Below are 14,839 nucleotides of genomic sequence, written 5' to 3' on the forward strand. Positions count from 1 at the left end.
CTCTGTCAGTGTCTGGAGTACTCTAGGTGCTCAGCTCAGGGGAGGGGGAGGGCGCGAAACGAGGCGGGCTGCGTCTTTGTGCCCAGGAATGTCATCTATTCACCTCTTCATCAGAGCCAGGAAAGTAAGTGCAGTGATGGAGAGATATAAAGGACCACCCCAGACAGATGGAGAATCAGGTTGTAATGAACAAAACTACTTTTCATTGTCCCTCACTGCAGTTCAGTTGGGCAGTGTGGCACCTACGCTGTGCTTTCTGTCTGTGATGGCCTCATTGACTTGGAAGGTGTTAGGGCTTAAGAGACCTGCAGAGGGTATCTGTTACCACTGCCCAAATGAAGAGGCTGAGAGTCTGATTAAATACACACACACACACACACACACACACACACACACACACACACACGCATGCACAACTTTCCCATTTCACTTTAAAAATCCAGAGTGAAAACTGCTCCAAACTATAAAACTTAAACTGTTTTATCTCAGCTGTCACTCTTTCATTATTATTCATGGGGAACTAAAGGATATCAGAGTACAACAGAGTGGGTCAGACAAGGACAACAAGGCTGACAATCCCTTTTCTTTCTTACTCAGCAAGGACCTGGGAGAATAACCTTTAGGTCGGTGAGTGGCCATGTGCATGCTTTCATGAACTTGAAACAGAGAACCGGGTGCATTTATTCATTTAACAAATATTTATTGAGGACCTATTACATGCCACTCACTGTGCTTAGCACTAGAGATACAAAAAAGAAAAAAGAAGATATTCTATCTTCATGAGCCTTGTAATTCATGAAGTCCGTAGCATTTCCTGTATGGCAGATTTTTGTGCTACTCTTTCAAACATGATAATAGACTCAACCTTCTAGATAGGCGACTTACGGAAGTATGGAGGCCAGAGAGAGGGGAAATGGCCTACCTCACTCCAACACATATTTTATTTTAATAAATATTAAGTGGAGATACATAAGTCTGTCATAAAATACTATATATCTTTTAGCATAGCCTTTGGCACACTCTCTTATAACTTATTTCATTGTATTCCTTCCCAACAGACTGTGAGTTCTATGATTGCAGGAATTTTGTCTCTCCCATTCACCAAGGAACCCCCTGTGTCTAGCAGAGTGTCTAGCACAAAGCAGATAATTAATAAGTTTTGATAGTGTTGCTGAATTAATGAAAGCGGACATGAAGACATTTTCTTGACCTTACATGTAGAGTTGACCCTTGAAATATGTGGGGGTTAGGGGCACCGACTGTCCAGCACAGATGAAAATTCATGTATAACTTTTCACTCCTCAGAAACTTTCCCAATAGCCTACTATTGACTAGAAGCTTTAGTGGTAACATAAACAGTTGATTAACACATATTTTATATGTACTATATATGTATTCTTACAAGAAAGAAAGCCAGAGAAAAGAAAATGTCAAGAAAAAAAAAAGAAAATCAAAAGAGAAAATATATTTATAGAACTGTAACATAAAAAATCTGCATATGAGTAGAACTGTGTCAAAGTAGACCCACACAAATCAGATCTGTTTTGTTCAAGGGTTAACTAACAGGAAGCTGTGGAAATCAGCAAATGAACGTGATGACAGGAAAATAATAACCAGCACTTCCAGAATCTTTGCCATATTCCAGACTGTAGCACATTGAGAATACTGCATCCCAATAATTCTAGAGGGTAGACTTTTTTGGAAAATAAATAAATAAATAAGTTTAAAAAAAAAAAAAGACTAAGCTTCTGGGGCAGCCACACAGGAGAAAGGCCAAGATGGCAGATGATTTTGCCAAGACTCAGGCCCGGCGGACTGGCAAAGACACAGTGTTCAGGAAGACCATTCACAAGGAAACCCCAGCCAAAATCATTTTGAGGATGACCAGTGTATTGTTTTCCATGACCTTCCCCCTCATACACCAAAACATTTTCTGGTGACTCCCAAGAAGCATATATCCCAGATTCCTGTAGCAGAGGGTGATGACAAAAGTTTTCTTGGACATTTAATGATGGTTGGCAAGAAATGTGTTGCTGACCTGGCCCTAAGAAGGGTTATCGAATGGTGGTGAATGAAGGTTCAGATGGGACACAGTCTGTCATTTTCATCTCCATGTTCTTGGAGGTTGGCAGATGACTTGGCATCCTGGCTAAACATGTTTTAAGGGATAATTTTCCCTTCTCTAGGCAATGATCAATGTTTGCAAGTTCTTTTTTTAAAATTTTTTTTAAAGATTTTATTTATTCATTTGACAGACAGAGATCACAAGTTGGCAGAGAGAGGAGGAAGCAGGCAGAGAGAGAGGAGGAAGCAGGCTCCCTGCTGAGCAGAGAGCACAATGTGGGGCTCTATCCCAGAACTCTGGGATCATGACCTGAGCCGAAGGCAGAGGTTTTTAACCCACTGTGCCACCCAGCTGCCCCAATGTTTGCAAGTTCTAATATGTTAAATAATACACTTATTTTCCTGAGTTTGGAGAGACTAAGGAAATAATTTTTAAAAATCTATACATAGGGGCACCTGGGTGGCTCAGCGGGTTAAAGCCTCTGCCTTCAGCTCAGGTCATGATCCCAGGGTCTCAGGATCGAGCCCCGCGTTGGACTCTCTGCTTGGCTGAGAGCCTGCTTCCTCCTCTCTCTCTCTCTTTCTGCCTGCCTTTCTGCCTACTTGTGATCTCTATCTGTCGAATAAATAAATCTTAAAAAAAAAAAAAATCCATACATAATAGAAGATGATGTTGCATGGTTTATAGTTGTTTTTTAAAGGACTACAACATAAAGTTTTCATGGAAATCTCCTGTTCATACAACTACTTAGAAGCAAAGCCAAGATTCAAACTTAGAACTGCTTAACCTCAAATACTGATAGCTCTATCTATCTATCTATCTATATTTTAAAGATTTTATTTATTTATTTGACAGACAGAGATCACAAATAGGCAGAGAGGCAGGCAGAAAGAGAGAGGAGGAAGTAGGCTCCCTGCTGAGCAGAGAGCCTGATTCGGGACTTGATCCCAGGACCTTGATATCATGACCTGAGCCGAAGGCAGAGGCTTAACCCACTGAGCCACTCAGGCACCCACTTTATCAATATATTGAATATTCCTTAGCTATATAGAATGACCTGCTATAACAAGATGCAATTTAAAGAGAAAAAAAAAATGTAGGCTTTATGTTTTGATACTCTAGTGCTCCAATGCACTAGTAAGAAGGACTGGCAGAAAATCATATGGGGAAAAAAAATTGTCAAAAAAAAACAGAATTTGAGTCAGCAATACAGTATACCTGCCAAAAAGGCTACCATAATTAAGTAATTATTTAACTAATTAACCAACTGATGGTGATGGTCATCTTATTCTTTCTACAGATGCTCAGACCAGAGCTAGAGAAGAATGTCTGGTTCTGGGCAGCACATGTGTAATGCGATGTTATCAAACTGAAGAATGTCTCGAAGGAAATGACCACCATTGGGTAGGGGTCATTGATTTGTCATAAAAAGAACTCAGTTTATCCTGAAGTAGAACAAATGTGAACGAAGGTATTATGATCACAACCACACCATAGCTGAAGGGCCATCATTGGTAAAATTTGTAGACTTGTTTTGCCTGGTCCCAAGGAATAAAATTTCAATCTGAATGGAATCCTCAGAAAAATATATTTTTTAAAGATTTTATTTATACATTTGAGATAGAGTGAGAAAGAGCATGAGAAGGGAGAAGTTCAGAGAGAGAAGCAGACTCCCCGTGGAGCTGGGAGACTGATGTGGGACTTGATCTTGGGACTTTGGGATCATGATCCGAGCTGAAGGCAGTTGCTTAACCAACTGAGCCACCCAGGTATCCCCAGGAAGAGATCGTTAATTCAAATGAGAAAGAGCAATGGAGAGATGGAGTGTATTACCCTGAGAGCACTGGAACTTTCTTTTCCTTGCAAATGTCCCAGGAGACACTGAGAAGCCACAGTTTAAGTCATTGTAAAGGGAATTGAACTTACATGGCTGGACAGCGTAGGGGTCATCAACTACAAGCAGTACATACTGCTACTTTCCCATGCAAGCTCATTAAAGCCATCACTAGTTAATCATGGCACTTTTCACGAAGCTTCCTCAGATTCTTTCCAAACGTAGAACTCCAGGCAACCATGTCCAACTGGTTAGAGTTGGCGTGCAAAATGAAACATCGTCCCTCTACCCATATGAGGTATACATGTTATAAAATATGCATTCTCAAGCCTGGATGCCTATATGAATCAGCTCTAGAGCTTTTGGAGCTTTTAAAAACTGCGGATTCCCAGGTCCACCCTTGCTCTCCTAAAAAAAAAAAAAAAAGGATCTAAGTTCTGAACAGAGGAAACTGAATATGAAAATTATCTCCAGCTGACTCAGATGTGTTGAGTCTAGCACAGTCTGGCAAACTGGTACTTAGCAACAAGTAATAAAAGACCCATCCCAATCCTTCAGATCTGCAATGCTTTCAGAATCAAATAATCAAGAATAAAAATATGAGTGTTTATCTTTGTTTATATGTCCACATATTACCCATGCATGCAGTAGTCATGTTTTCCCCCTAGGGATGAAATTTTGTGTGCAACCCATCCCATGGTTCAGATTTGTGTGTGCGTCCGTCTCCTGACTTGCACTGACTGGATGAATCACACTACCTGTTAGAGTACAGGGGAGCAAACATTAGTAAAACTGATAATGCGCCTTGTGGTGGTGACTCAACAAAAGCAAGCACATCTGTCACGGAGGAGCAGCCCGCCAGCTCTGCACCAGGGGAGATGCGATTGAATAATAATGTGCCAGAGATAAAGCAACTTCAATAATGCTCTCTGCCAAGCTAAATCCCGTAAGTTAGAAATGTGTGCATATACTGGGCAAATGCACAGTCACATCGTGTAACGAGGCCAAAGACTCTGTACTCAGAATATAACATCTTACAATCACAGCTCACCCAACAAGCATCAGGTGCTACATTAAGAACTGAGGAAACAATGATAAGCACAGCAGACACACTCCCTGAACTTTTGCTTCTTCAATAAGAGTGGTGGAAGCAAAGGACTAAGTTTAGAAATAATAGTCAAAGCCAGGGAATAGGCCCAGGAGAACTCATGGAGAGTTTTGTAGGACAAGACAATATTAAGACATTTGATCTTGATCTTGACAATGAGAGAGTGGCAAGCCATGAAGAATTTCAAACCGAAGAGTGTATCTTGTATGTAGAAAGACTACTTGGGCTGCCCTGTGGAGAAAGGAGAGAGGTGACTGGAGGGAAATACAGCTATTAGAAGACTGTGTAACAGTAACACATTAGGAACATCCTTCTGGCTGAAGAGAGCTGACTGTCAACATCTACATCCAATTACAAGTTCAGTGACTTCAAGTTGGTAGCATGTAACCAAGAGGATGGATGGGAGCATTTACACCATGGAAATTGGCAGATACTACAGAAGATTTTCTGCCTCAGAGAGACTGTTATTAAACATTTGTCAGCACACCACATCTGTGCCAAGCACATTTTTTTTTTAAAAGATTTATTTATTTGACAGATAGAGATTACAAGTAGGCAGAGAGGCAGGCAGAGAGAGAGAGAGGAGGAAGCAGGCTCCCAGCTAAGCAGAGAGCCCGATGCGGGGCTCGATCCCAGGACCCTGGGATCATGACCGGAGCTGAAGGCAGAGGCTTTAACCCGCTGAGCCACCCAGGTGCCCCAAGCACATATTTTGTGTCTACACACAGTATGAATGAAGGCACTGATATAAAATTCTAACTCAGAGGACCTTCACTATGGAACTGAACACAGAGAGACAGTTTGTTGATGAGAATACCTCTCATTCATAAAGGGCTTTACTATTTGCAAGATAGTTTTATATTTATCTTCTTCTTCTTCTTCTTTTCCCCCTTTCTTTGAGAGAAAGAGAGCACATGAGCAGGGAGGGGCAGAAGGAGAGAGGATCAAGTAGGCTCCACACCCAGGACAGAGCCCACCGCAGGGCTCGATCTCATGACCCTAAAATCATAACCTGAGTCAAAATCAAGAGTAGGCCACTCAAACAACTGAGCCATGCAGGCGTCCCCTTATATGTATCTTCTGTTTGCCTTTCTTTTTTGGCAAAATGAAGATAATTGTTATCCTTGTTTTACAAACAAGGAAAAGCTTAATGGGGATAATAGAATTTTTTAAAAAATTGAAAGAGAACAATTATCCAAACACTAAACAAAATGCTGGGCACACATTAAAGGCTCAGTAAATTTTAGCTATCATTGTTGTTATTATTAGAAATAATTATTATAGTATCAAAACAATTCTCTAACTTAGATATCATAGACAGTATTTTTTTTTAAAGATTTTGCTTATTTGAGAGAGAGAGAGAGAGAGAGAGAATGCAAGCAAGCATGAGCAGGGGGAGGGTCAGAGGAAGAGGGAGAAGAAGGCTTCCCACTGAGCAGAGAGCTGGATGCAGGACTTGATTCCAGAATCCTGGGATCACGACCTGAGCCTAAGGCAGACACTTAACCAACTAAGCCACCCAGGCACCTGAGACACTGTAGGTAGTATTAACTACATTTCCTTAATGGTGGACTTAGGATTCAGAAAACTGAAATCACATGACTGAGACCTAGATTAGAAAGAACAGAAAAGTGACCTAAAACCCGAAGTTCTTTTGACTCCCGGTACAGTGTTAGGCCCACAGTTCCTGTTGAAGTTTATCCATTCATTTATTTATCCATCCAACTACTCAACAAGCATGTATTAAATATCTATTACATGGAAATATTATTATCAAGAAGTGGCAATAAGCCAAAACTATTTTTTTCTCTCATGGAGCAAACACTGGAGTGGGGAATGGCAGAATTAGTACATTAAAAAAAAACAACTAAATATTTAATAAATGTTGGGTGGCGTTAAGTGCTGTGAAGACTAAGAGATGGCCTTTCTGAAGAAGAGAGTAAGAGAGATGGTGTTTTAGGCCCTGAAGATCTCTCTGTGAAGCCTGTTCATGTGACTCCATGAAGAGAAAGGGCATCTTGGAAAGAACCATCCATATGGAGGGCACGGTAAGTGTGAAAGGCCTGACCCGGGAGAGGGCTGGTGTATCTGAGAAGTGCAAGGAGATCATAGTAACTGGAACAGAGTCAGTCTGACAGGGGAGAGTAACAGAAGATAGGATCAAAGGAATAGAAGCCAGATCATAGAGGCTTTGTAGGTGAAGGCATGGTCTCTGGTGGCTTCCATTGAAATGTGTACATTGTAATGACTTTAGATTGCTTCCAGTAGAAGGTGGCAGATCTCAGTTAACATTCTGAAAGCCTTTCCTCTAAGCTCGTAGAATGTTCCCATCCAAACATAGAGGTAGTTGGTCTCTCTAGATTCCTTCAGTCTCTCAGTCTTAATTTTTATTGGATAAAGGTACATTCATTCATTCATTCATTCACTTATTTTTTTTCCCTAAAGATTTTATTTATTTATTTATTTGACAGAGAGAGAGAGAGAGACAGACAGACAGAGAGAAGGAGAAAGAGTGCATGCATGGTGGCGAGGGGCAGAGGGAGAAGGAGAAGCTGACTCCTGGCTGAGTGCAGAGCTGTGGGGCCTGATCCCAGGACCCTCCCTTAGATCATGACCTGAGCCAAAGTCAGATGCTTAACCGACTGAGCCACCCTCATTCACTTACTTCTTATGACACTTCCACTATATGCCAGGCATTTGTGCTAGTCCCTGGGAACAAAATGTTGAGCAAGGCAGTAGGATCCCTTGCCCCTAAGACACTAGCAATTCGATAGGAAATAAAAGCATATTCATAGGTAATAATGTGCAGAGTGACAAGAGCTATAGGCACAGAACTATTAAAAGAAATGCATGCTCCTCTCTACCCCCACAGTTCACACTCATAGGTACCCTGGTGCAGGCTGTTCTGAAGTGCAAATCTGTGATCCACAAGGGCGACAGAGCCTGTGAATGCAGAGCACAGCTTGCTTTGCCAAACATGGAGAAATTAGCAATAAAGTCAGGAAAATATTATTTTGTTGTCTTTAACTAAACTCTGTAACTGGAATAATATTACCTTTAATGAGGCTGGGGAACTTCCTCGGAGGAGTCTCAAGCCCTTTACTGATGTTATTCCATTAATTCTCCTTGTGTCTGGAACTTGGCACCTGAAGCACAATGCATTATGCAAAACCAAAGCACACTTTGCATAGAGAAAAGATTGTGTTTCAATTTTTCCCTAGTGCTCAACTTCAGAACGCTGGGAGATCTGCTATCAGGCCATGTGTCCTATACCCAGGCTCGATGTTAAAACCATCCTAGATGGGATCTGTCTATCTTGTGGTTGAGGTGCAGGGCGTATGGAGAGAAAAAGATGGAGAGGGAGAGGGGGAGAGAGAGAAAGAGAGAGGAAGAGATAAAGAAAGAGAAGGAGAAGTTTGGGGGGGAAAATATATCTGAAATCTTTTATGAGATTAAGGATAAAGTTGTTGGGACCATTTGATTCAAAAAAAGTTTACGAAAACCTTCTGTAAAGTGTTGTGTGCATTTGGCTACAATGCTTGATAAATAATTAGCTGCATGAGCAAGTAGATTTGATGCTCACACCGTGTGCCCAGTCTGGTGCTAGACAATTTGTAAAAGGAAAATGAGGTCAAGACAAGCTCCCTGTTTCAGTCTGGGAGAGATGACTGCCTTACATAAAGCAGTTAATTTACAATGCAAACTTAGAGCAAGTGCTAGATTGGGCAGTTTAGCCTCTAAGTGCTTCTTGGAGTTCAAAGAAGGCAGAAATCGATGTCGACTGGAAGGATAAGAAAATCTTTATGATGAGCAATAGATCTGAACTAATCTTTGAAGACCAAGGAGGATTCAGAATGGTGATGTTGCATTACAGTTCCAGAGATGGAGAGGTTGCCTATAACCTAAATATTCTGAAATTCAGAGCAGCCAAAATTGACCCATTTTTCCCCGGGGTGGGGAAGGGTGGATCCACATCACATAAATTCTGGGAACCTAGGATTCTTTTCCTCATCCCAAGTATTCCCTACATAATGAGGCTGAAATGATCTTGCTGGGTGCTTGTCACCTTCCAGTCCAAACTCCTCTTCGCAACTTGGTCTTCATCTGCCCTGGATGGCCTCCGTCCCCACCACACACTGACTATCCTATATCCTGCCACCATCTCTATGTCCTCTCTCTTTCCTCACTCAGCTTCAACCCTCCCCTTAAATCCCCTCCCCTCTCCTCTCCTCTCCTGATTCACCTGAAGCCCATGCACAAGCTTGGCCCCCATTGTTGGGTCCTCCAGCACCTCTAACCCAATGCCTCTGGTGAAGCCTATGTTTTTTGTTTTGTTTTGCCTTTTTCCCCCCAGAAAAAGTTAGGGACAAAGGAGGGGGAAAAAATACCAGGGAAGAGGAACTTAAAACTGCACATCAGAAATCATTGCTGCTAAGACTAAGGAAGAGCATCATTCCCCATCCTCTCCACAGGAATCTCTTACTGGATCCTGGCTCAGTGATTCCTGGCCTGGGACCTACCCTCACCGTCTGTGCCACAGATGGTCTTTGCCACACTGCCTGGAGTCAGCCTCCCTGGGACTGCACCTCAGGGACATTGCTTTCCAGTTGTGAGGATCTGAGCAAATTTCTTCATTTGTAGATGAGAATAGTGGTACCTACTGCAAAGGACTGCGCTAAGGATTAATTGAGTTAGAACAGGTGAGATTCTCAGTGCCTGGAACACATCCAAAAACGTGGGACAGCTACAGCTATTAACATGATTACCTTCCCCAAATTTCTGGGCCCTAGTATATTTTTCCTAGGAAACCAAGAGGAGCCCAAACTCCCTGTGAAAAGAATTTTTATACTCAGGAATTCAGGTACCTCAGGCTTTTGTTGTTTTTATATTTAATTTTTATTTTCCAAGAATGCCTTTATATTCTGAGGAGTATTTGCCAAACTCATATTCTTAAAGATAGTCTCCCTCTTCTTTTTTTTTTCCCCCCTGGAAGTTTCTAGTTACTCTTTGTACTTTAAGTTCATGGTCCATCTAGAATTATAGTTTCTATATGGTATAATGTGGGTACTATATTTTCCACTTGTCTATCCAATTGTTCCAGAACCATTTATGGAAAACACTTTTTTTTTTTTTTTCCCCCTCACTGAATTGTTTTGCTTCCCTGTTGAAAAGTAAGCTAACTAGGTATGAGTGGGGTTATTTCTGGTTGGGTCCCTCAGTATTAACATGTCCCAACCAGGTGATACCAGTCCTCCTTCCCTCTCAAAACCTTTCATAAGGTCCATTTAAGAGTCTCAGAAAGAAAGAGTTTTATCCCAAAAAGGAATGCAGCTACCTTCATTAAGCGTTTTTTTCCTCCTCATCAGAGTTCCATAGAGTCATATCATCATCGAAAATAAAAGATCTGAAATGTCCCTTAGCGATCCACAGAGGTCAGCTGTTTCATTTTACAGAGGGGAAACTGAGGCCCAGGAAGATGAATGTGATTTGCTAAGACCACCCATATAATGAACCGCAAAGACAAAACTAGACACCTGATTTCTTTCCCCTTCCTTCAGATGTATGTTTCTTTCTCAGTGTGCACCTGTATTATATCCTGTTCTAGCATGAAAATACCTCCATTTGTTTTGAAACCAAAGCAAGCTAGATTCAGAGCATGGGTGTCCATTGTCTTCAATAATATTTTTAAGGTTTTTGAAGACCCCTAAGACAATCTTAGCGTTTCCCTCAGCATTACTAAATTCGGACAAATTCTTTCTGTGCCACTCTGAGATGTAAATCTTCCTCCAGCCTCTTACCATTTTACAATTCAGGAATGTCTTCCCTCAAAGACCAGGGAGCCTTTGCTCTGAAACATTATCTTCAGGGATAATGCTGAAGCCCCACCCCACCATCTCCCAGTCTCCATGGGAGGGTAGGAACCAAACTTGGCATAAGGCACAAACAACACACACACACATACACAGCCTAATCACCTTGACCAACCTTCCCCCAGTGTGTTCCAGTAATTTTCCACTAACTCACCCAGTGCAAAAAATACATACATACACACATACATAATAAATATTAAAAACAAAACTGCCCTGCCTTTTGCTTCAGCAGAACTGAGCTCAGTCCTATAATGAAGTCTCTTTCACCTGCTACAGGAGACTGAATAAAATCTATACTGCTATTTTTAACAAATGTCCGGTGCAATTTTACTTGCACACCAGGCCATCCAGGACAAAGGGTTACTCCAGCCCAGCTTCCTCTTTTGTTTGGGAAAGCACAAGCAAGCTAACTGGAAGCAGCCCAAATATTGCCGATTCATTTGCATTTAAATTGCCCAAATGGCATTTGGTAAGAGCTATTTGATGTCCAAGAAGGCTTTGGAGGCTTTTAAACTTCAAAACAGAAGGTCAGGATTGATCAGCAGGAAAAGAACCTCAGTGCAAAGTGGCCAAGTTGAGCCCCAGGCTTCGGACCTGGGAAGCTGTTTTCAGCATGAAGCCTGGGAGAAGTGAATCTTCCCAGGTTTGCACCATGAAAGATGGCCGAGTCTGCACTGGGTGAGGATAACTTGTGGTCTTATTTTCTAGGCTGCTAAGCTAGGGCCTCCTGTCCCCTTCCACGATCTGCTTAGGAAACACATTATTTGGTTTAAAAAAAAAATAGTGTATTAGTCATTAAGTTTTTTGTTGTTACTAACCTGTTCTGTTTTATTGTTTGTAAAATGTGGACAGTGTTAAATTAATTAGCAAGGAGGTCATTAGACTGAGGTGGCCCTAATGCCATGTGGGCCTGCATAAGCAAACCAAAACCTAAGCTTATAAATGCCTCATGGTTGTGAAACTGAAACGTATGGACAACTAATCATGAATAGTCAACAAGGTTTTAAGCTATAGCCAATCAATAATCTTCCTTACTTTATTTGTACCTTTTTTCTGTAAATATCTTTCCCAAAGCTCTTCTGTCCAAGAAGGGCTCCCAGCCACATCTGGTTTAGCGCTGTCTGAGTCCAATCAATAAACTCTTCAAGTTTTCCTTTTTTTTTTTTTTTAAGATTTTATTTATTTATTTGACAGAGAGAGATCACAAGTAGATAGGCAGGCAGAGAGAGAGAGAGAGGGAAGCAGGCTCCTCGCTGAGCAGAGAGCCTGACGCGGGACTCGATCCCAGGACCCCGGGATCATGACCTGAGCCGAAGGCAGTGGCTTAACCCACTGAGCCACCCAGGTGCCCCAAACTCTTCAAGTTTTAAGAGGACTCACTTTATCGTTATTCACTACTTTCCCTTAACTATTCTTATCTCACAAGATTAACAGAGAATAACAATGATAATAATAATGGGGTGATGATGATGATTAATCCAGCAATTTCTACATGCTCATCCTTAAAAAAAATTTTTTTTTTTAAGATTTTATTTACTTGGGCACCTGGGTGGCTCAGTGGATTAAGCCTCTGCCTTCAGCTCCGGTCATGATCTCAGGGTCCTGGGATGGAAGCCCGCATCAGGCTCTCTGCTCAGCGGGGAGCCTGCTTCCTCCTCTCTCTCTGCCTGTCTCTCTGCCCAGTTGTGATCTCTCTCTCTCTGTCAAATAAATAAATAAAATCTTAAAAAAAAAAGATTTTATTTACTTATCTGTGTGAGAGAGAGAGCGCACAACCAGGGGGAGCAGCAGGCAAAGGGAGAAGCAGACTCCCTACTGAGCAAGGAACCCAACGTGGGACTCCATCCCAGGACCCTGAGATCATGAACTGAGCCCAAGGCAGATGTTTAACCAACTGAGCCACCCAGGCATTCCCATCCTTCAACATTTTGAAGACCATGAAGCCCAAGACAAAGGGTGGCTTCAGCCCAACTTTCTCTTTTGTTTACAACAAACCTATGAGTTATTTTTTCTTTCCTTTAATGAAAAAAAAAATTTAAATAAACAGCAACAACTGAAGCACAGAAAGGTTAAGTAATCTGTCAATGGTCATATAGCTAGGAATCAGCAGGACCAAAATAAAACAGGCACACTGGTTCTGAAGAGTTAATAATATATGAAAAATATTAAGCTAAATGGTAATATCATTATCACTAAAAATAATAAATCCCAACTGTGCCCTTATCAGTACTCACTTTCCATGCCAAACACTGTGTTTGACTTCTAACTTCCTATCTAGCCTTTGATCTCATTAACTCTCCCACCATCCCCCTCCCTATAACTAAGCAACCAAACTCTGTATCTATGTAAGAACTTTTCCTATTGTTGCAAGTTTGACACAGCTCTCCAACTCAAACCTTGCCTTCTTTGCCAAGCAAAATATGGAAGAACACAACAACAGAGGTAAACAACCCCAAAACAAACAAACAACGGGAATGAGATATTGGCAATATCAGAGGATTTAAGAAATGAATAAAAGGGGGACGCCTGGGTGGCTCAGTTAGTTAAGCGGCTGCCTTCGGCTCAGGTCATGATCCCAGCATCCTGGGATCCAGTCCCATATTGGGCTCCTTGCTCGGCAGGGATCCTGCTTCTCCCTCTGCCTGCCTCTCTGCCTACTTGTGATCTCTCTCTCTCTCTCTTTCTCTCTGACCAATAAATAAATAAAATCTTAAAAAAAAAAAAAAAGAAAAAAGAAATGAATAAAAGGTTCCCCTTTAGTGCCTGACAAGATGCAAGCCCCCTTGGTGCTTGCAAGAGGTACAGCAACAGGAAGGGCCTGAGCATAGACTTGAGGACAGCACAGAACTGAAGCAGGAAGGCGCTCCCTGCTGGGGCCACCCTGGTGAAAGGTAAAGCAGAGAGGAGAATGTGAGAGATGCATGGGTAGAATTATTGACCACCATGCTAAACTCTGCCTAGAGACACAAGCATTGCTCTCTCAAACCTAACACACTACCAAGATTACCATAACTGAGGGGCAAAAGGCTTAGCCGCTCAGATGTTAGTCTAACCTGGCACGTCTTTGAACTTTCCTAATAGTGCATTTATTTGCCACCTGCCCATTTTCCCTTTATTTATAGTTTGTCTTGTCCTGTACCACAGAATAAAAACAGCTCTAAAACAAGCCTTAAAAATCATCTCATTACAATTTTCATTTACCGGGAAACACAAACTAGCTTAAACATGGAAAATGAGTAAGTTAACCAAGGTCACACAGTTAACTAGTGGCAGAAGAGGGCCACTGACAGGACTAGATTCTTTTAGGAAAGGAGATCAACGAGCACCTTGAGATGGTTTGCACTGTATTTCAGGAACTTGTTTTGTTTTTCTCAATGAAATCCATGAACCAAATATTTTAAGGACCATGGTTACCGGTTTTTTTCCATGAAGAGCTTAAGAGGTGCAAGTAAGTTGCATTTAGACATTACTATTTTCACTGACTTATTTAAAAGCCATAAGGAGAGAAGAAATCTGAGATGGAAACAAATTAAAATAAAATAAATAAAGCTCTTCTGGTTCCTTCAGTCCACTGACTGGGAAAGATACAGTTTCTAGACATACTGTAGTAGGACTAAAAACAACATAGACCAAAAAAAAAAAAATGTTGCTGATGCTGCAGTTAATTGCAAATAATCCCACTAGCCTGCGTCTACTGCTCTGAATGCTTAAGCACCTGGACCATCTGGTCTCAGACTCACCGCACACTCACCACGTTATGACATCACTCCTGGCCACCTGTGGTAAGGGAAACAAAGCTTTTTTACCTGGGTAATTGCTCTTCTAAAAAAAAAAAAAAAAAAATCCAGCAGTACCACAACAGAAAATACCAGCTAGAAAAAAAGCAATGTTTATAACATTGTGCAAATGAAGACAATTGCTGGATCCTCTTCAAACCCAACTTGCAGAGAGGATAGAAGCAC

At 41.5% G+C, this 14,839-nt stretch overlaps 1 pseudogene; it reads left to right on the plus strand.

The window, feature by feature from the left end:
• Positions 1–1,778: 1,778 nt before the first annotated feature.
• LOC123953520 lies at positions 1,779–2,153 on the plus strand (annotated as a pseudogene).
• Positions 2,154–14,839: the final 12,686 nt, after the last annotated feature.

The sequence above is a fragment of the Meles meles genome, chromosome 11 (genome assembly GCF_922984935.1).
Source record: "Meles meles chromosome 11, mMelMel3.1 paternal haplotype, whole genome shotgun sequence".
Taxonomy (NCBI): Eukaryota; Metazoa; Chordata; class Mammalia; order Carnivora; family Mustelidae; genus Meles; species Meles meles.